The sequence below is a fragment of the Sus scrofa genome, chromosome 4, assembly GCF_000003025.6.
Source record: "Sus scrofa isolate TJ Tabasco breed Duroc chromosome 4, Sscrofa11.1, whole genome shotgun sequence".
Taxonomy (NCBI): domain Eukaryota; kingdom Metazoa; phylum Chordata; class Mammalia; order Artiodactyla; family Suidae; genus Sus; species Sus scrofa.
Genome location: NC_010446.5, coordinates 58,229,994 through 58,254,076, shown reverse-complemented (window position 1 = coordinate 58,254,076; position 24,083 = coordinate 58,229,994). Strand labels below are relative to the sequence as shown.

At 35.3% G+C, this 24,083-nt stretch overlaps 1 pseudogene; it reads right to left on the bottom strand.

Annotated features, from left to right (window-relative positions):
- The window catches only part of LOC100512896, a 182,065-nt pseudogene that overhangs the window by 66,293 nt on the left and 91,689 nt on the right, over positions 1 to 24,083 (bottom strand).

The window sequence follows — 24,083 nt, the reverse complement described above, 5'->3', positions numbered from 1 at the left end:
AAAAACAAATTCAACATTAAAGTAGGGAGTTGGAGCCAAAGCTAAAAAATTCAAGGGGGCCCTGGAAACAATACCCCTTATTTTGGAGGGCTGGGTTTAAATATCTGTTGTTGTTTTCTCAGAAAGAAAATAGATGTGGGGAGACAATAGAATAATATCTTCAAAGTATTGAGGACATATAGCTATCCAAACTAAAATTCTAAACCTCATTAAAAAAATTACTCAAGAACAAGAAATAAAGACATTTTCATTCATATGAGACAAAGAGGAATTACCACACACAGATTGTAACTGAAACAAACAAACAAAAAAAAGATCAAAGCAGTAGTGGCAGTTATTGGAGTTGTTTGAGGAGCATCAAAAAATAGTCTGGGAGTTCCCGTCGTGGTGCGGTGGTTAACGAATCCGACTAGGAACCATGAGGTTGTGGGTTCGATCCCTGCCCTTGCTCAGTGGATTAACGATCCGGCGTTGCCGTGAGCTGTGGTGTAGGTCGCAGACGCGGCTTGGATCCCGCGTTGCTGTGGCTCTGGTGTAGGCCAGCGGCTACAGCTCCAATTCGACCCCTAGCCTGGGAACCTCCATATGCCGCGGGAGAGGCCCAAGAAATGGCAAAAAGACAAAAAAAAAAAAAAAAAAAAAAATAGTCTGATGACTGAATCCTATATTTCGAGGGTTTTTTTTTTTTTTTTTAACCTAAGTGATCTAGATGGTGCTTGAATAATTAGAACTTTAAAACTTCTCACATAAATCTCATGTATTTTTAGTCAAGACTGGAGACCATGTACAAAGAACGGTCTTTAGCAAGAGAGAAAATAAGCATAAAAAGAAGTAGGGTGCACTGAACAATGATGAGCAAAGAAATTTGTAGTGGTTGAATTTGAATAACCATCGTTATTCATAGTTAATAATCTTTACTATTATTTTTTAAAATAATAGTAAATAGAAGTAGGTACAAAGTAAAATTAAAACATTAGATAATATACTGAAATATTAGAAATCAGATTTAAAATTTTAAGGATCCATGAACTACTTAGGAAGAAGAGACAATTCGTTTCAGGCTTTTCAAGGTTAGGAATACATACTAAAATTTTCAGAAACCAAAAAAAATAAATACTGCATATATGATTCATAAAATCGTAGACCATAAAAAGAGAATGAAAACGTGATTAAGCAAGGATAATACAAAAAAGGATAAAACTTGGAAAAATAAAAGAAAAATAGATCAATGTATATCAATGATCACAATATATTGGATTACAGAGACAACGTAAATAGATTTAGGGTTCCTATTGTGGCACAGGGGAAACAAATCTGATTAGTAACCATCAGGATGCAGGTTCAATCCCTGGCCTCACTCAGTGGGTCAGGGATCTGGCATTGGCATGAGCTGTGGTGTAAGTCGCAGATGAGGCTTGGATCCGGTGTTTCCACAGCTGTGGCTTCCACCAGCAGCTGCAGACCCGTAGCCTGGGAACTTCCATATGCCGTGAGTGCAGCCCTAAAAAGTAAAAAAAAAAAAAAAAAAAAGAAAGACTCAAACATTCCACTTTATGCTGCAGAAGATGTATATAAACCATTTTTAAGATGTGGCGGCATACTTCAATCAAAAGAATTGATTAAATATGTGATAAATGGTTTTCAGGATTATATCTTTGGCATGAGGACATGTACACAAAATTTTAAGTCTGAAAACAATCATCTATTTTTCATGGATTTACTTGAATATGGTAAAAACATTAGGCCATGGGTTGAAATATTTATATTACATCCGTGAAAACAATTATCTAAGAAAAGAGGAAATGGGAGTGAAATAAAAGGGGAGGGGACAAAAATGAAGTGTGTATACACGAGTGTGTGTGTGAACACATAAACAACAGTCAAATATGTGCTTCTTTCACCTGTGATTCTGTACTCCACAACAATATTCATAAGATTTCAAGCAATATGGGCATCTGTACAGAAATTTTAATTGTCTCATGCTTATGTATATTGGGCAATGAGCTCACCTTACTGTTTCCACCCATTCTTCAATTAAAATCTAGAAATGAGAATGGGCTGTTAGTTTAGTTAATGAGCCAATTATTTTTACAGAACATGCTAGTTATGCACAGCTTTTCCTTGGTTTAATTATGCTTTAAAATAGCAGGCATTCATTTTAGATCTTTAATGGATGGTTATCACACACACAAAATTAGTTTGAAAATCTTTATCAATATGCTTGAAACGTATTCAGTTGAATTATTGAAATAATCTTTTTTAACTTACCCCCCAAAGTATAATTTATAACTTTCTACTAAAAATAGCATGTGCGTTTAGCCTTCCTAAAGACAATGGCACATGTCCAAAACATAAGGTAAATGTATTAGAATTCCTCCAGGTAGGAAGACATTCAGTATTTATGGAAACAAATTTTCTCTTGAAAATGAAGCATCCAGAACAGAGGAAAAATGAGTATAAATTTATTTAAAAGCAAAATTGAATATGAAAAATCAAAATCCAGATTGCAAAGTGAAAGAAAAAGAAGGTTAGTCATTATAGAGCAAAAGGCAAATAAAATGCAAAAATTACTGGAAAATATTTTGATCAGGTACAAATAACATATGGTAAGTTGTAGCATTCATTGTACTATTTTTAGCCTATCTTAATATTTACACTTAAAATGAAAATTTTAAAAATCATCTATTGTTTATTAGAATGCATCTAGAGTGGTCAAAGTGAAAAAATTTTCAGAGAATGTATTAAAATGGGGGTTTGGGGTGTTCCCGTCTATGGCTCAGCTGAAACAAATCCAACTAGTATCCATGAGGACGCGGGTTCAATCCCTGGCCTTGCTTAGTGGGTTAAATGATCTAGCATTGCTGTGAGTTATGCCGTAGGTTGCAGATGTGGCTGTTGTTGCTGTGGCTGTCCGGCAGCTGTAGCTCCATTTCAGCCCTTAGCCAGGGAACTTCCATATGCCTCAGGTGCAGCCCTAAAAAGCCAAAAGGGGAGGGGGGGGTTAGAGAAGACTTAGAAAGAAATAAACTTAGTTCCTATTAAAAGTTTGCAAATCATCAATGGGAATATAAATTATTTGCTGTTTTAAAAGAATGATTTTATATACCTATATATGCATCTTATCATATTGATTATTTAATTATTTTTTTCTTCTGGAAGATGAGTAAAATCTCATGAAATCTAAATATGGTTGAAAATCTTAAACATATTTTTATGTGTTTTTCCAAACACCAGAAAATGAAAAAAATCTATTTTTTGTCATTTGCCTTTGAAATCTCTTGGGTTCTTGAAAATAATTGCATCAAGGTATTGGAGAAATATTTGTAGAGAAGCAACAGAGGCCATGAGAATAGACACACATACCATTTCCTCATGAGACAAAATAAAATAGAAATTCTTATCTTCCATTTCAAGGTGCACTCAGGGATGCTCATAATAAAGAATTTGAAAATGGAATACATACTACCCATCAACTAGTCAGCCCCTTTGATTACTCCCCCATCCCATACTAAGTATGTTATTCTTAGAATTCAGAGGGGCATTTAATTCCCTCCCTCTTGACCACTCACATCTCCAAATTTTCCTACTTTATAGCATACCAGTGCTTGATTTATTAAACAAATACTTATGTGTCCCAAGCATTGGGGATCAAAGATGGATGAATTATTCATTTGTCTTGAAGGAGTATCTAGTCTAGTGGGCAAAGGTAGAACTATAAACAGATAATTGCATAAAGAGGTAAAATAAGGTCTTACTTATTCAGAGGAAGAAATTCTCATAATCAAGCACAAGTAAAATCATTTCATTGTCCAAGACATGAACTTGTGATTGGGAATGCACAAACACATTTATCTTATTATCTGTTATAGATGATCACCTATTATAATTACAAAGACTTCTTCATGGCACAGCATCTAGAGAAGGACATCATACATGCAGCTGCCAGATTCAGAAAGTAAGGAAGTGGCACAATGGGAACAATGCAGGAAAGGAAATAAATATGGTAGCAGATTAAAATTTTACTTTAATTGTTCTCATTATGAATCTATTTTGACAGTAGTAATGTATTTTGACAAGTAGTAACATCTTTTGATCCAAACTTGAAAACAGACATTAAATATTAATATTACAAAATATTAATAATTGAATTCATTCACAAACTGATAAAAATAGATAAGCATCATAGACCTATTCATTGGAAACAAAGTAGGTTGAACAATTAAATTCATTAGTAGCTCTTTGTCAGCCAAAGTGGACAGAAGTTTTACATGTAGAGGTCAATCCTGGGCCAGAAGCTGTTTAGTATTTTCATTGAGATTAAGATGATAGAAAAGTCTGTGAACTTAGTAATATCCAGTTCTCTTTAGTTGTTAAAACTGATTATCACTTTAAATGTCAAGATTAAAATTCAACATGACCATAATATGACCTTGACAAGTTATAGAAGTCATTTAAAACAATGCAATTCAATAAGTTTAAAGGTTAGATATGGATTTTAAAGGGAATGGGAATGAAACAGAAATTATAATATTATAGGTGATACTATGCTAGGAAGAGTGTGTGTGTTTATAACATATAATAAATAATATTGAGTATGACTTAAGAATGTAGTAATAGCTTTTACATATTTTATCTCTCTCACTGTGGAATAGTGTATACTCATTTACAAATGTTTTTAGTGCATTTCATCAAAATTTATTGAAGTTATATTCTGCATTGTTATTGATAAAATTGAATGTAATTCTAAGACATATAAATGAGAAATATAAAAAGGTGAATATTATTACTTTGTATCATGCTTTATGAATATTATTTATATTATGCATTTATCTAGTTACTAATGCATTAATTCATTCATTTATTTATTTACAAACCTTCTACTGTGTGCCAGGCACTGCATTAGGTGCTCAAGTCCTGAAAAAGCAAGCATTATCCATATTTCCTTACAGCCTGCAATCTAATGAATAATTACTAATGCTAGTTGATATAGCCAGGTTACTATGAGCCATGAGACAGGGAACCTTGCTCTCATCTTGAATAGATGAGGAAAAGCATCCCTGGTAAAATGTCTTAACTGATGTGTGATGTAGGTAGGCTAAGGGAATGAGAGAAGTATTTCTTGCAAAGAGGGAAAGGGGAAAGCAAATATTAAGGATTTCAGCTTCGAATAAGGAACACATCTTGTTGATATTACGGTCTCAATGAATCCAATTAAAATTGTTTGTTAATACATTGCATAAAAGTGGAAGACTGGATTTCTGCCAAAGTTAGGACTCAAAATGTGCTATGTGATATCAAATAAATTAATATTTAAATGCACCTGGGAGAAAATGTATATATTCAAAGAAGTTATACTCTGGAGCAAAGGAACTGTATTACATCAAGGTTTCTACTCAAGTAGGTACTATATTATTGATAGTTACCAAAACTTGGATACAATCAAGGAGCCCTTTGGCAGATGAGTGAATTAATAAACTGGGGTATATCCAGACTATGGAATGTTAGTCAATGATAATAAGAAATGAACTATCAAGACATGAAAATACATGGAGAAATGTTAAGTGTATCCTTCTAAGAGAAAGAAACTAATCTAAAAAGGTTACCAACTTTATGATTGCAACTATATGACATTTTGGAAAAGGCAGAACTATGGAGCCAGTAAAAAGATTAGTGGTTGCCAAATGGGAGGGAAGAATCAATGAAAAGACAGAGCAGAGGATTTTCGGGCAGTAAAATTGCAGTGGAGGATACACGTCACTATATATTTGTCAAAAGCCATAGACTGTAAGACAGTAAGCATGAAGGTGAACTTTGGACTTCAAGTGATAAAGATGCTTCAGTACAGGTCCATCAGTTGTCAAAAATGCATTGCTCTAGTCTGGGGTGTTAATAGTGGAGGAGGGTGTAGGTACAGGGAGTATACGGCAATTCTCATTTTTTTCACATATTTTGCTATGAACATAAAACTTCTCTAAAAAAAACAAAATTTGTCCTTTAAAGAGTTTTACCTTTCATCCATTGTTATCTTGAAATTCCTTTTCTGAGACTTCATATATATATGCATGATTTATCTCTTGATATATCTCATAAGTAAGTGAATATCAGTTTACTGTTGTTAGACTTTTTCCTCGGCTTCAAAGACTTAGTATGAAAAAAGAAATGTAAAATATTTCATTAATAATTTTTAGGAATCAGAATAATTGATTCTCATAGAAGAGCAGCTTGTACATCACTGCATAGTTGCACATTGAATAGCAACCCTTAAACAAGGAAAATATTTTTAAATGCCTCTTATTCCATGTTTCTTATTCTGAAAACCAGGATGTTGACTGGAGTTGGCAGTTGGGAACCCTTATTTTGAAAAGAATTTTCTTAACCACAGGACTTGATGAAAAATATAAAAATACGTATGGAGAATAACTTAACGAATATCATAGAAATAGTCCTATATTCTACACTATAATAGCAGCTTTTGTTATATGTGACAGGCTATATACAATATATGCAGCATTTGATAATTATTACTAACATTTCACATATAAGAATTTGAATTGCATCCTTGCCAAATGCATCATCTCTCCACTTGAATTTTATTTCTTTATTCTTTGCCCAGATTCTGTTTTATTTTTTATTTATTTTTGGCTGCACCCATGGCAAGCAGAAGTTCCCAGGCCAGGGATTGAACCTGCACCACAGAAGTGATGTCACAAACTCCTTCACCTGGGAACTCCCAGATTCTTTTTTTAGGTTTATTGCAGTTTGTTTCAATGGAAAGGAAAGATGTTTCCACCTTATATAAGAAAAAAAAATATTCAAAGTTAAGGTCGTAAGTGAGAGTTACCATAAACTGATCTCTAGAAAGCTTGTATTTTCTCTAGCAAATTCACCTCTGCTAATATTTCCTCATTTGCCTAGATTTTTTTTTTACTGAACCACTTTCTATCTCTAATTGAAATCTCCCTAACCACTGTTTATTAATATTCTTTCCAGGTGCTTCTGTTTTCTCTATGAATGTCCCAGAGGTTTTTCTTGACAAAATAGAATCTTGATGGCCCACACATTTTCCAGAAAAACTGACTTTTAGATTGTTCACAAGCTGTAAATGGAAATATGAATATCACTCCTCTTATGTAAGAGCTTTATGTTTAAACTGTTGTGTGCAATATTTATGGAGATTGTAACAGTATGAGGTAATTCTTCCTCCAAATGCTGCCTGATAGATTCTTGAAAATGCATAGCTGTTAATAAATTACCTCTTATCTTGATATAACATCAACTTTTCTGTTCACAAATGTGGGACTAATATATAGAAATATTTAAGTTACATCAAGGTAAGATGCTAGATATATATGCATGCCTGATATTATCATTGTATTATTATTTGTATCAATATATCAACATTACATGTACTTTACATTATCATTGCATTATTTTATGTATCAATATATATCAATATGTGTATTACTACATTATCATATATATACGTTATTTGACAGGTTTCTTCCTGACTGTAGAACCCCTAACCTCCCTTTTCTTAGAGCATTTACTATAGAAAACTTGCAGTTGTCATTTATTTGTCCCTGTCAGTTGTGAAATGTCTCCCAGCCTCTGACCAGATTTATAATCTAGGAATGTATTTCTCAAGGACCTGGACATCAGGGAATCATCAAGGAAGATAGAGCCCCTGTCTCCTGCTGGGAAGAGGAGCCTAACTGAGGCAGAAGACGATTAGCAAAAGCAAAGCTAGATGGCCTAATCATGTTGACCAACCCTTCCCCTAATATTCTGTACTACTTTTTCACTAGCTCATCTCAGTACTTAAACATTTTCCTGCCTTTTGCTTCAGAGGAATTGAGTTCTCTTTTATCACCCTATCTTGATCTCTATTGCAGTAGTTTTGGATAAAGTCTTCCTCATCTATTTAACTCAGTCCAGCGCAATTTTTCTTTGACAATGTGTGTGCTGTACAAGTTGATATATTTTACATATATGTATATATATATATGCACACGTGCATACATACCTACCATAGATCCCAGGTTCACTGTAGTCCAATTTTGATTTATCTGTATTCTTTAGTTTTCTATAAGTTAATGTACCTATTTTTCCTGGAAATTTTAAGAATGTTGCAGGGGACATTTTTCAGGAATGCAAAATTAGTAAGAAAATGTTTTCTCACTAATGATTTAAAAACACAGTTGTCCCTGACACCTATGGTCAATTAATCTTTGACAAGGGAGGCAAGAACATAAAATGGGGAAAAGAAAGTCTATTCAGCAAGCATTGCTGGGAAACCTGGACAGCTGCATGCAAAGCAATGAAATTAGAACACACCCTCACACCATGCACAAAAATAAACTCAAAATGGCTGAAAGACTTAAATTTAAGACAGGACACCATCAAACTCCTAGAAGAAAACATAGGCAAAACACTCCCTGACATCAACATCATGAATATTTTCTCAGGTCAGTCTCCCAAAGCAATAGAAATTACAGCAAAAGTAAACCCATGGGACTTCATCAAACTGAAAAGCTTTTGCACAGCAAAGGAAACCCAAAAGAAAACAAAAAGACAATTTACAGAATGGGAGAAAATAGCTTCAAATGATGCAACAGACAAGGGCTTAATCTCTAGAATATATAAGCAACTTATGCAACCCAACAGCAAAAAAGCCAATCAATCAATGGAAAAATGGGCAAAAGACCTGAATACACTGTTCTCCAAGGAAGATATACAGATGGCCAGCAAACACATGAAAAAATGCTCAACATCGCTGATCATAAGAGAAATGCAAATCAAAACAACCGTGAGATACCACCTCACACCAGTCAATAAGTCCACAAATAACAAGTGCTGGAGGGGCTGTGGAGAAAAGGGAACCCTCCTGCACTGCTGGTGGGAATGTAAACTGGTACAGCCACTATGGAGAACAGTTTGGAGATACCTTAGAAATCTATACATAGAACTTCCATATGACCCCGCAATCCCACTCTTGGGCATATATCCGGACAAAACTCTCCTTAAAAGAGACACATGCACCCGCATGTTCATTGCAGCACTATTCACAATAGCCAGGACATGGAAACAACCCAAATGTCCATCAACAGATGATTGGATTCGGAAGATGGGGTATATATACACAATGGAATACTACTCAGCCATAACAAAGAATGACATAATGCCATTTGCAGCAACATGGATGGAATTAGAGACTCTCATACTGAGTGAAATGAGCCAGAAAGACAAAGACAAATACCATATGATATCACTTATAACTGGAATCTAATATCCAGCACAAATGAACATCTCCACAGAAAAGAAAATCATGGACTTGGAGAAAAGACCTGTGGCTGCCTGATGGGAGAGGGAGGTAGTGGGAGGCATCAGGAGCTTGGGGTTATCAGACACAACTTAAGAATAGATTTACAAGAAGATCCTGCTGAGTAGCATTGAGAACTATGTCTAGATACTCATGTTACAACAGAACAAAGGGTGGGGGAAAAAAATGTACTGTATCCCCTTGATCCCCTTGCTGAACAGTGGGAAAATAAAAAATAAAAAAATAAAAAAAATAAAATAAATAAATAAAAACACAGTTGTCAAAGATCTAAGCAAGTATGAGATATCTAAGATTGCCATTCTCTAATCTATTGCTTACATTTGGCCATACAGAAAGTAGCTTCTTCATTTAGTACTCCAGTCTCTGAAGCAACAGAGAGGAAAAAAAAAAAAAGTTGCTCATATTTTAAATGTATGTTGCTATGTTTACACATCCTTCAAATGTACCTTATGCATAGAGCAAATATTACAAGGTTGTTTTTCCCAGACAACTGGTTCAGAGTGATTTCCTGGGGCTTTTGCCAGTGAGGGTGGTTCCTTAAAAATCTTGCAGATCAATTGCTGAGTATACTCATATTAAATGATGAGAGCAGTGTGAATTGTAATTTGCTAAAGCACTTAAAGTTGATTCTTGCAAGCAAAAGGTTCATTTACAAAATGGCAGCTGATGAACTCAGAGGGAAACTATGTTGGCTTAAAAACAAAAACCACATATGCCTGAGGAATTATTGTTTTCACTGAGTTCTCTCTTCTTGTGTTAATTGTAGGGTAGGAAGTGATTCATATATCTCTTATACTTTTTCTTGCCAAATCCCCTTAAGTTGGTTTCAGAAATAGGAGAAATGTTTGTAGGGGAAGTTATGGAAGGTGAAAGTAGAACAGGCTTTGCATAACATGAAATGCAAAAAAAAAAAAAAAAAGGTTTAGAAAAATCTTGTTTAAACTGAAAGTCATAGGATGATAATAAACAGTGAGGTTGATAAGAGAATCTTGATAATGCTTTTTTTTCTTTTCAAAAACAGTCATTTGGATTTTAAGGAAAAAAGTTACTTTAATATTGATAACTGATTTATATTTACATGTATTATAGGTGAGAAAAATAACATCCAAAGGGAAAAAATCCATGTGTGCACAAGAAAACCTTCTATAAAGAATTTTATCAGGAGTTCCTGCTATGGTACAGTGGAAATGAATCCGACTATTATCCATGAGGATGTGGGTTCCATCCCTGGCCTCCCTCAGTGGGTCGGGGATCTGGGTTGGTGTGAGCTGTGAGTAGGTTGTAGATGAGGCACAGATCCCATGTGGCTGTGGCTGTGGCTTAGGCTGGCAGTTGTAGCTCCGATTGGACCCCTAGCCTGGGAATTCCATATGCTGCAGGTGCATCCCTAAAAGAAAAAAAAAAAAACTTTTATCATTTTCATTACAGAAGATAATTTTTAAAGAAGGCCATTCTCTTTTCTCAGCAGCATATGGATGAACTCTTTAGGAAATTGTTAATGATTTTGTTAAACACCCCCCCCCCCAAATCCAGGTTTTGTTTCTCTCTTCAGGGAACTGAGATAGAAGGAGCAGTATATGCTTACCAGTGACTCTCTAGTTATGAATAATGTTTGCAAAGAAAATTAAATTGAGCAAAAAAGGAGAGCCTTCTTAGTTTCTCAAGTAGATTGAGTTTCTGCTTACGGCACAGAAGAATGTAGCAGAAAAAGCAAGAGTTGCAGTAACAGAAAGACCTGACCTCAAATTATACCGCTGCCCATTCCTGGCTGCTTGTTCATAATCAAAGTAACTTTTTTCTGAGCCTGTTTAATCAAGTGCAAGATGAAGATGTATAATACCTTTTTCAGTGGTTTCAGGTGAGGATTAAGGGAGATTACATGCAAATACCTGGGACATATAATGTTCTCAATAAATGTAGTTGCTTTCTCTAAAAGGAACTAATTCATTATTGCTTAATTTCACACCTCTAGAATATGAGGCCCACCAGGACAGTAATAGAATACTAGCCAGGCCTGGCCAGACTTCTTTACAAATGTTATTATTGCTTAAATTTAGCACAGGGATTTAGAGAGGTTGCAAAATAAATAGTGGAAAAGGTCTCAAGCAATGCTATTGCTGAACTAATTACAAGTTAACAATTACGTTCACTGTGTGGGAGAGAGAGAAGGACAGAGAAGATAAATTAAGTTAGAGGCTTGGAAGCTAGTGACAGAAGAAAGGTAGTGGCAAAATCAACCTGCTCTTTTTATTTATTGGTTCAACCTGAAACTTAAACATGAATTTTAAAAAAGAAAGGAAGAAAGAAAGAGAAAAAGAAAATGATCTTCTATAAAGAAATAAATTAATAGTTCATGTGGGTAGAACACTATTTTTCTCAATGTGTGATTCACAAAGGAAAATATTCTGAATTGTGCACACAGCAAAATGTGGTGAGGGTTTTAGAAAAGCCCCTATTTTGTGTGGAAATTAAATATAGGCACTGGGACAGCCCTGACTGTGTACACAAAGACTGTCTGCCCGCGTGGGCAACATATGGAACTTATTCCATCTCCTGTAAACTACACAGGATTTTCTGCTACATCCCTCCTCCAGCCAGTCAGCACAGGAGATGTGTAGCTGTCACCCTTCCTTTCTGCATCTCTGCCAGGGTTACACTGAAAATTGACAAAGGCCCACACAACATGGCCACAGCCCTGGCAACTAAAGCAACTCCAGGAAATCCAGAGAGAACAGGTTTCTAGAAAACGACCACACAGGCAAGGTCCTCATGGAACTGCTGATCAAACTCACTTGAAGTTCTCCATCAGTTCCGTCACCAAGAGCCTTCAAGACTGAAAACGTCACACAGTCTCTGCTTCTCATTTGTAGCCTGAGGAGATCTTCCATGACAGTCACTGCATGAGAATGCTGGTAAAAACGGATTAGGTTTCTACGTGAAGTATTTTGGCACCTTACATTATAAAAAGTGAGTGCAATAAAGCTAAACGATCTGGCTAAATAATTCTACTTAACAATTCTTAGTGAAAGAAGAATGAACAGGTATTCCTGAAAAAAATTACTCATTATAAACAAAATTTTTAAAAAAAATGTTTAAAAGAATATTGTTGCCAGCAGAGCTAACTCCTTTACCAATAGTACCTTTTATTTTCTTTTTAAAGAAAGAAACATAAGTAACTTGGAAGGAATCATGATACAAGATACGACTTTGATTCCTCAAATTAACATGAAACCGGTAATTACTAAAATGTGGTAGGCTCTCCACTGAGCTCAACCCCACTTCCCACCCACAAATCAGTTCTTTTTTTTTTTTTTTTCTGATTGACTCAGTAGAAGAGCCAAGAATTGCATAGATAAAATCCCTTTGGGGCAGTGTTAAGGTACATCATTTCAAAAGAACAGCATGTACTTATGCAACATAAATCCATTCTTATAATAACATTCTGACCACAAAAACATTTTAGTCCAATGGATATGCCAATTCAGCACTCTCTACCAAATTTACACAAGCAGTAAAAAAAGAAAGAAGGGTACCTAATTCTGAGTTTATCAGAGACTTAGCCAAATATTAATAATACCAACTAAAGCATAACATTAAGATCAGAAACTCTGCAGTCACAATGGGCTAAAATCAATTACTGGCCTTCAGATGGCTGTGTGACTTTAAACATCTCAATCAACTCCTCTGTGCTTCCTTTTCCTTATCTGTCAGTGAAATTAATGATCAGGCCATTGTGAGAATTGTGTAAGACCCTCAGCACTCCCTTGTGCTTAGAATCATGTTGGACTACAGAGTAGAAACCAGCCACAAACAGCTATTGATGATTATAAATGTGAACTGGGATATTTGGTGAGATTTGAAAAACCAACTACAAGAAAAGGACGTCATTACTATTTTACAGAGATTACATGTTGGAGAGATAAAATTTGGGATATATTGAATGAAAATGTGTTATTAAAATTAATTTTGTTTTTTCCTTTTTTTAAAATAGATACTACAAACTGAAAAATTACATAGCTCTTCCTCATTAGAATTCTATTTGACTGGGAACAAAATACTCAATAAAGAGTAAATAACTTAAAACATGTTATTATTATAAATTTTGCCAAAAGTAAGGCAAAATTAACCTCCATGGAATAGGAAGGGATGGCTTATTTGTACTTTTTGTCTTAAAAATTTAACACATAAACAGACAAAGAAATAAAATCATATCAGTTTAAAAGCTGTCTTCAGCTTGCACAACTTCACACAAGGAAAAGCCACAATCCATTTTGAGGCAGAACTTTTCTACCTTTTAAGCAAAAACTAAAAGCAAAAGCATTCGCTGCCTCACATGGTTTTGAAAAGCACATGTTTTCCATGTAGAGTCTAGGTCTATAGATTTAGACAAAAGAGCTCATTCTTTTTTTTTTTTTTTTTTTACGGAGAAGTTTCACATAGCATTTCTTCCTCCCCAGGAGGGTCAGGAGAAGAGGACTAACAGAGGAGTCTGAGACAAAGGAAAAGAATAGCAAATGCTGGAGGGGGTGTGGAGAAAAGGGAACTCTCCTGCACTGTTGGTGGGAATGGAAGCTGGTACAACCACTGTGGAGATCAGTATGGGGATACCCTAGAAATTTGTACATAGGACTACCATATGACCAGCAATCCCACTCTTAGGCATATATCCAGACAAAAGTTGCCTTAAAAAAGACACATTCACCCGCATGTTCCTGCAGCTCTGTTCACAACAGTCAAGACATGGGAACAACACAAATGTCCATTGACAGATAATTGTATTAGGAATATGTGGTATAGATACATGATGAAATACTACTCAGCCATGAAGAAGAATGAAATAATACCATTTACAGGAACATGGATGGAACTAGAGACTCTCATACTGACTGAAATAAGTCAGAAAGAGAAAGACAAATACCATATGATATCACTTATATCTGGAATCTAATATATGGCACAAATGAACTTTTCCACAGAAAAGAAAATCATGGACTTGCAGAATAGACTTGTAGTTGCCAAAGGGGAGGGGGAAGGAGTGGGGTGGTAGCTTGGGGTTAATAGATGCAGACTATTGCCTTTGGAATGGATTAGCAATGAGATCCTGCTGTGTACCACTGAGAACTACATCTAGTCACTTATGATGGAGCATGATAATGTGTGAAAATAGAATGTGTAATATGGGTAACTGGGTCACCCTGCTGTACAGTAGAAAAAAAATTGTATTGGGGAAATAACTATTTAAAAAAAATTTTTTTAAAAGAATCTCTATGGAGAAAAAGACTGGAGAAGTCCACAGCCAGCACTTGCAACAGGAACAGCAAAAAAACCATCAAGGTAGAGAAGTGTCAAGGACTGTTTTTATTTTTGTTTTTTGGGTTTTTTTTTTTTTTTCTTTTGAGGGCCGCATCTGCAGCATATGGAAGTTCCCAGGCTAGGAGTCAAATCACAAATGCAGCAGCCGGCCTATACCGTAGCCACAGCAACGTGGGATCCAAGCCATGTCTGTGACCTACACCAAAGCTTATGGCAATGCCAGGTCCCCAACCCACTGAGAGAGGCCCGGGATTGAATCCACATCCTTATGAAAACTAGTCAGATTCATTTCCACTGTTCCACAATGGAAACTCCAACTGTTCTTTTTTTTTTTTTTTAAGAATAAAAAAGAGTTACATTCAATTTTAAAGTTTCTACCCAATGTTTGTTCTAAAATGTCACTCTAAATCATCATCAGAAATCTGCTTCACAGAAGAGCTGTGTGCTACTGTTGTTTTATGAGATGAAGCAATGTGGGGGGTCATTGAAGGTGAAGATGTATACAAAGATGCCTAGAAATAGAGGAAGCAAGCTAATATCAAAGATTCGAATGCATCAGAGGCAGGAAATCGGGGTGAGACATGCCAAGAATAAATATAATCTCTTGGAGAATATGTGGTACTAAGTGGTCCACTCATATGAGGAACTGCATCTCAATCCGTTTGATGAAATATTAAGAGAAAATTGACCTCAGATTAGTGAAGGAGGTGGGGCTCCCAGAGAACCAGCAATTAAATTATATTTACTGATAAATTTCAACCAGAAATTTCAGGAATAAAATTAACTGACATCTGTATATCAAACGCTTTATAGATCACAAAACTCTTTCAAAAAGAGTGTCCAGTGTGACCTTTCGAAAGGTAATGGGTGGGATTTATTACTTTCCCCATTTTAAAGATAATGAAACACACTTATAGACTAAATGGCAGAACCAAGATCACAGATCCATTAACTAGCAGAAATAGGCATCCTGATTTTCAAAAGGTAAATATGATGGGTGTTCTTTCACCTCAATATATTATATATGTATTATATATATACTTATTTGTCTTTGTAATTATGGTCAAATCCTTTCACTGTATTTTTACTTCTTAGTGTGAATCAACAGTAATCACCTTATTAGATGGTGATAGTGTTGATGAAATTATTGATAATGATCATCTCTTTCATCAATATCATCCTTATTACCATCATCATCATAAAAGTCATCAAAAAAGCCTACTTTAAATAACCACAAATTTTGGCGTTCTAAAACCTTGTTAAAATAGATGTTGATATGCCCAATGACAGAAATATTAAATGTAGGTAGGCAATGACAAACTAATGCATCTTGAAATATTATCACTACGTTGTCAAATTTAAAGACATTCATTCCAGCAACAGTTTTTGCCAATTCTAATGATCTCAAATTCTCTGTGCTAGGAAAAGTGTTAAGTGCCTATCAGACAGAACAGAAATAGGAATCCGAAAAAGTCTCAAGATACTCACGGTCTAGTTGTGGGAAGAGATATGAAAAGTAATTAACATGAAATTGAACAAACAAATACAAAAAAGTTACTAGAGAAGCATGGAGGATCATGGCCATTACTGTCAGAGAAGATAAATAAAGTTTATTCTGGGTCGTTAGCACTTATCAATATTTATCTGTGGAATAACATCTTCTTTCACAATAGAGATAATAAAGCCCCTAATATATTTAAGTTAATAAGCAAATGTTGTGCGAGTGTGGATGTGCTGGCACTTCTCTTTCTTCCTCCCTTTCTTTCTATCTTCCTCCCTTCCTCCCTCCCTCCTTTCCTCCCTCCCTCCCTTCCTTTCACTCATTGAAAGGAGTCATTAACTTATCAAACATCAAGCTGGTCAATTCTGTGTTCATATTTGACATTTCGGATGGTGATGGCATAGTTAATTTTATTTTTTGCAAGGCTAGATTTATTATTTTATTTTTTTAATTCATCTAAGTTGAAAATATCAACTAAGCAATCAATAAAGATAAGGAGTAACAAGGAGTTCCCAAGTTGGAAATATAAGTATGTTGAAGTAGTTGTTTGAGGGAGATTATAAAATAAGCAGAGGATTTGGAATCAGAGCTAAATTAAAATTCAAACTCTGCTACTAGGCACATGAAATCACTAAATTTTCAGAGGCTCAGTTTCCTTCTCAGAAAAAGAGAAGAAAATTACAATTTTTCAATATCCTATATTGAGATCTGAACAATACCATATTTATATGTATCACCTGATATACACTACAGGTCATATAATACATAACATACAATAACAATATAACATTATTATTATTTTCACAGAACAGGTCAACCAGGCTGATACTCTCTCTGAAGCCACTTAGAATATCACAATTACATTAAAAGTCCTTAAACTTATTAAAGTACAGAGAAATTCTAACACTTGGAATAAGCACTCTAGAAAAGAATTTCTTCGTTCCTTCTTAACTCCATAATTTTTCTTTATTTGACAGTAAGACATGATCCTATTTCATTGGGTTTTTTACTCGATCAGGTACTGTGTGTATCTCTTCTCCATGTATGGGTAAAAACAGCCCTTCTGCAACATGTGTAATTTGTAAGAATGCAATAAATGCCTCCAAAAAACACAATCTGGACCATCACCACAAAATAAAACCATTGTAGTTAACTATGCACAGAACCCACTAAACTAAAAGCAGCCCTTGCAAAACAAACCATTCTTTTCTTAAGCAATCAGTGCAAATTGCAAAAGCAACAAACATTTTAGCCACAGATGAAGGAGCCACAGACAGCCCGCAAAAGCCTCATGTGAAATTTGCCACATATTATAGAACTAGAAGAAACCATTTGGTGGTGGTGAGTGGTGACTGCACCAGGATATTCTGAGAGATGCTTATAACTCTCAAATGCATGAACACCTCTCTGAGTTAACATTTTACTAGCACAATAATGCATTCCCACAGGGTGGGGTATGGAAGCATCTTTAATTTTGAAAAATAATGTTAAGAAGTTGTGAATTTTAATAACATAAGAGAATACATGTTATAAAATAAACGTAAAAGATATTGCCGAGAAATTGACCACAATCCTGGATTCAAAATGTATTTGAAAACAGGTGCTCCAGAATCTAAAATGACAATAAACCCAGGGGATTCTAAGCAATGCTATTATCAATCTTTTACAAATAATACGAGGTGTTAGGGGAATCAAATCTAAATTTTTAGGGGATCATGTAAAACTTTCAGGCATCATGGAAAAAAACAGTTGAATAAATGCAGATAAAGCTATGAAAAATCTTTGAATTTAAAGCAATTTTCTTTTAAAGATCACAAACTATTATAAGATAGAAATACATGCGAATGCACAAATAAGTATGATTTAGTAAATATATGCTATTCACGTAGTATACACTTTTTAAAAAAAATAGCATGAGGTTAAAATCTGAATTCTACCTTCAGTTTTTCAATCTTTACTATAATGGAGTTTTATTTTAATATGAAACACATGGCCGGGTTTTCTTTGCCATTGATACACTATCTCCACAGATTTTAGAATCTCTCTTAGATTCATCTTTGTAACACTTGGTCTGGCTTCTGAGAATGTTAGGCATATCAAACCAAGTATCTTTCTTTCCTTTTCAAAATGAAAAGGGAGGGAGTTCCCATTGTGGCTCAGCCAGATACTATCCTGACTAATATCTGGGAGGATATGGGTTCAATCCCTGGCCCCGCTCAGTGGGTTAAGGATCCAGTGTTGCCCTGAGCTGCAGTGTAGGTTGCAGACTTGGCTCGGATCCCGTGTTGTTGTGGCTGTGGTGTAGACCGGGAGCTGCCACTATGATTAGACCCCTAATCTGGGAACTTCCATATGCCACAGATGCGGCCCTAAAAAGCAAAAAAATAAAATAAAAAGGAGAAACTTATCCAAGCGTAACCTGAAATTTAGGGACAATAAAGTAAAGGGTTCAGAGAAAGATATGGACAAAAAATACTACTGACAATTATATCGACAGTGAGTGGATAAAGATATCCATTCAGCATATTCTGCTCTTACACTGGAAACAGAAGTTAACTGAGTAAATACTATATTTCTGTTTAATGGAAACACAGTGCGTGTGTCTGAGCTTGCCACAGACATACACACCCACAGACACACAAACACACCTTTCTTATTCCACATTGATGTCAAGGTGTCAAGATGATTCGTGTTATAATGCATTGTTTTTCCTCAGATGTGCCCTTTAAAATGTTTCTCAGCTATAGATAGTTGCCATAGTTTGTGCTGAAGTGTTTTCATTTCTAGGGTAATGAACTACAAACATTTTATAATATCCTCATAGCATTAAGGGGCATGGTGCATTCTATGTGGTGAATATTGTTAATATATCTTATATTTTAGATAATGTTAATATAAGTTGCTTAATAAAAGAATCTAAGCATAACATATTTGACTTTTCCAAATCATACTTTGTTACATTTTCAGAAAGTTTTGATATGTTCCTATTTAAGAATAACTCATAGCTGGACTGACCAAAATATGCTAAGCATTAAGTAATGAGAGTTCCAAGAAATGTTTAATTTTTACCCAGTGGTAGTCTTAAAATTTTCCCATAGTATTTAGTACTAGTAAACTTGGAGACAAGTGGATGTATTACTTGTGTATGTGTATATTATAGGATAGATAGGGCTGAGGAAGTAAAGACAGAAAAGGGATTCCCAACTTTACTGTGGCAAACCAGAAGTATTCCAGGCTAGCTTCTTGTATGCCCGTGTCTCAATCATCTAATATGATGACTCTCTATAACAATTGATTCCTTCACAACTGCAAAACTTACTTCCCAGGAGAAGATGTGTTTATTGATACGAGCCTGCACATGCCACACACACACACACACACACACACACACACACGCACACATTACTAAGGAATACTCTGAATTAAAGAGAAGGCAATTGCCATGCATGAAGCCTCAACTTTCCCATTTTCTGAGTTTTTTGGAAGGACGAAGAAAAAGAAAAGGAAGATTTTGTTAGAGGAGCCAAAATTCCATCACCCTCTTGTAAGATGCTTCTTGTGTTTAGATAAGAAGTAAAATGACCAGAAAACAGCTAGGATTAGCAGAGTATTTTATTATATCTAAGAATACATGCCCAACTTCGTCCCAGTTCCTCTAAAAGTTTCTAAATGGATAAAATAATAAGGCATAACAAGGAATAATAAACATGCTAACATTTTACTACAGTCACATCTTCATAACCTGTATCTCACCCTGGCACAGCTATTAGTGTTGAAATCGTTCAAGAATGAGAAGGAGGAGGAAGAGGGAAAGGAAAAGAAGAAGGAGCAGCAGGTGGTATGGAAATCAGGTTGTCCCACATTACATGAACTGGGAAGACCGACAAGGATATACCTTGTCACTGTAATTTTCAGACCATACTGACCAATTAAGGAACAAAGCTCCCAAATCACAAACACCCTTTGCAGACAGAGCACATTCTTACCTGCAGAAGGCAGTCCCTGGGGGTTTGATGGAGTGATTTGAATTAAATGAAAAATCCCCAATTTGTAAATGTCATTAGAAAATACTCATTGTTGGACCTGAGAGTCTTATGAAAACTGTCATTTTTTTTTTTTTGCATAATGCTTAGCGATTGATGACTTACTTTAGTTTTAAAAGATTTCCTTCGGTGGATTGTGTGTTTATAAGGCAGCAGGCTGATGTTATTCATTTGGGCTGTTCCTTGCAGAGACTTCAAAGCTATTCTTAATCTCCACAATGGGCAGCACACCATTCTAAAATAGTTGCATCAATGTAACAAATTTCAGTGGATGTTATATGAGTGATCTTTCTTTGAAATCTATCATGTATTAATTTTGATATGTCTGATTCTGTCTCTTTCTTTCTTTCTCCCTTTGTCCCATGAGGCTGTGCTATAAATCAGGCATGTAAACTTTTTTTTTTTTTTTTGTCTTTTGTCTTTTTAGGACTGCACCCATGGCCGCTTCCAGGGCCTTTTCCAGGGCCGCTTCCTCGGCATATGGAGGTTCCCAGGCTAGGGGTCTAATCAGAGCTGTTGCTGCCAGCCTATGCCAGAGCCACAGCAATGCCAGATCCTTAACCCACTGAGAGAGGACAGGGATCAAACCCACAACCTCATGGTTCCTAGTTGGATTCGTTTCCAATGCACCAGGACGGGAACTCTCGGCATGTAAGTTCTGAGAGACAAATTTCTGGAGTAACTCACCTATTAGCTTCAGGAATATTAGTTTGGAAGGGATGGTCAATACCTTCATATTTAGATTTTGTGTGTGTGTGTCTTTTTTAGGACTGTACCCAGGCATATGTGGTGCATCTACACCATAGCCGCAGCAACACCAGATCCGAGCCACATCTATGACCTACACCACAGCTCAGGGCAATGACAGATCATTAAATTAATGAGTGGAGCCAGGGATCAAATCTGTGTCCTCATGGATAGTAGTTGGGTTCGTTACCACTGAGCCACAATGGGAACTCCCACACCTTCATACTTATATGGCAATATTCCCCAAAAGGAATCCTAAACCAATTAAAAAAGACAACAAGAACCAGAAAGAATACCTCCAATATAAATCAAAAATAAAATTTAAATAATCATGTAATATAAAGCAATAAGAACAAAAAATAAAATAAATTGGACTAAAGAAATAGGTATTTACAGAAAAATGCATAAAAATGATTTTTAAGAAAATAGGTATGGTTTTGCTAAGTATCAAAAAAAAAATCAGGAACTAAATAAAGCCTAAATATTACTGTACTTGATTTACACTGGTGAAATTAGAATGGTGATTTCACACAGGATATTGACAGAGATATAAATGAGTACAATATTTTAAAAGGGAAATTTCAAAAAAAATAGTATGACTTTGACTCAACGAGTTTAGTTTAGAAATTTATCATGCAGGAATACCTCCATGATGGAATGAGATTTTTGAGATGCATTGCTGCTATAACATTGTTTATAGTAGAAATATTTCAGTAACCCAAATGCTCATTAGCAGAGGATCAATTAGATAAAATATAGCACATCCAAATAGCATAGTTCAGGATAAGTGAAAAAAAATGAGGTTTATACATATTTTCTTATAACATAGGCATAAAAATATGTGCATTTTCACTTAAGTGAAAATAATAATCAAAATATTTTGCGAGGAAAAATGCCAACTTTTATTATAATAATGAATGCACACATTAAAGATATGGATATTCAATTGAAAGGTTATATCTTTATAAAAATATTTAAGCAATCCAAATATTTATTTATTTATTTATTTTTGTTTTGTTTTGTTTTTTCAGAGCCACATCCATGGCATATGGAATTCCCAGGCTAGGGGTCAAATTGGAGCTACATTTGCCAGCCTATGCCACAGCCTTAGCAACGTGGGATCCGAGTCACATCCATGACCTACACCACAGCTCACGGCAACACCAGATCCTCAACCCACTGAGCGAGGCCAGGGATTGAACCCTCATCCTCATGGGTTCTAGTCGGGTTAGTTAATCACGGAGCCATGAAAGGAATTCTGCTATTCAAATATTTAATTATGCAAGCCAAGTTCTTAGTGGTATCATTTCTGGAGAAAGGAATATATATACACACATATACATATATATATTTATACACATAGAAACCTATGTGTTCCTAAGTCATTAACTGCTGCTTTTTTGATTCAGTGGGCCGTGCAAAGAAACCATTAAGAACCTTGCTTAGGAGTTCCCGTCGTGGCACAGTGGTTAACGAATCCAACTAGGAACCATGAGGTTGCGGGTTCGGTCCCTGCCCTTGCTCAGTGGGTTGACGATCTGGCGTTGCCATGAGCTGTGGTGTAGGTTGCAGACGCGGCTCGGATCCTGCGTTGCTGTGGCTCTGGCGTGGGCCGGTGGCTACAGCTCCGATTCGACCCCTAGCCTGGGAACCTCCATATGCCACTGGAAGCGGCCCTGGAAAAGGCAAAAAGACAAAAAAAAAAAAAAAAAAAAAAGAAACTTGCTTATATAATGTCTTGTTTTGTGATACTCCAGAGAAAATTTTTTAAAAATATTTTAAAGATGAAAGTCACCTTTTATCCAAAATCCTCTTTTCAATTAATTTTTTGTTTAAATAAGAACAGTAACAAAGAAAGTAACTCACAAAAATTAAAGCAATACAAAAACTTATTTGAAAGAAGAAATTGCTTCAAGATTTCTAGTTACTTGTGGCCAGATAGGGATTCATTGCAAATAAGAAAATATGATAAAACGGAAGATGACAAGAACAAGAAATGACGTTACATGGAAAAAATAAGACATGAAATAACAGGATAAAAGGTATGTTTAGAGATGTATTCAATTAAGATATATTTAAACTTAATATGCTGTATATTTATGTTAAAATTACAGATGCAGAGATTATAAACTCTGTCTAATTGATGTGTCCTGTTGAAAAGTTGGAGAATCTTTGTGCAGAAAACTTGAACAAAAAAAAAATGTGTTACCATGAGGATCATAAATTAAAGTAAAAGAAAGAGACGACATTTGGGGAAAGATGTGGAAACAATGCAAAAGAAGCTTAATTATAGAAGGGAAAGAAAACACTGGAAATTTCTAACTGGTAAAGCAAGATGAGCCCAGTTAAATTTCCCCTTCTGGATTGTTTGTAACTTTGGCAAATATTTCATCACACACATAAGCAAACACAAATACACATTGGAAATGTCTCCATTAGTAGATAAAAATTTGATTCATTAAGCTTTTAAAAATAATTTATGTCTCCGATTATCTGCCACCACTTTGTTTTCCTTGAAATATTCCCTTAAGGGAGTAGGGACAGATTCTTCTGGATCCCAGACACTTGGAAGTCAGAAGAGGAGGAAGTGGGAGAAGAGATATATACTGCTTAACCTGTTGTTATAGGGCAGTTTAGATTTGAACTTATTGTCCTATAAGCATATAACATCATCCCTGTCAATTCTCAAATTAAATTATCCAAACTAACTATAAAATTACATATTTTTCAAAACATCATTTTATGATTTGCATAATTTAGAATTGCAGCTTGGGAAAATTAAGAAAAACAGGGTGGTCACTCAGGAAAACCTAATTATCATGAAGTGGTTATTCAAGTATTTCAATCTGTTTATGAAACTGTATCATTTAAAAATAGACAGTGGTTAAGGTTTTTGATCCTTCAATATGAAAGAATAATGGAGAAGGGGGTATTTAATAGAATTAGTAACACTTGTAGCCTATCAGGCTGCTCTCCTAAAGAAATGCTATTTAGCAAAATGAGTGTGGTTGGAAATTCAGGCCAGAATAACAACTACTTTCTTCAGATCCACCCAAAACTTATACGGTGGCCATTCCAATTAGCATAATAGTTCAATGTTCCTTGGGAAGTGAGGTCTTTTGTTTGGGACATTTCCTAA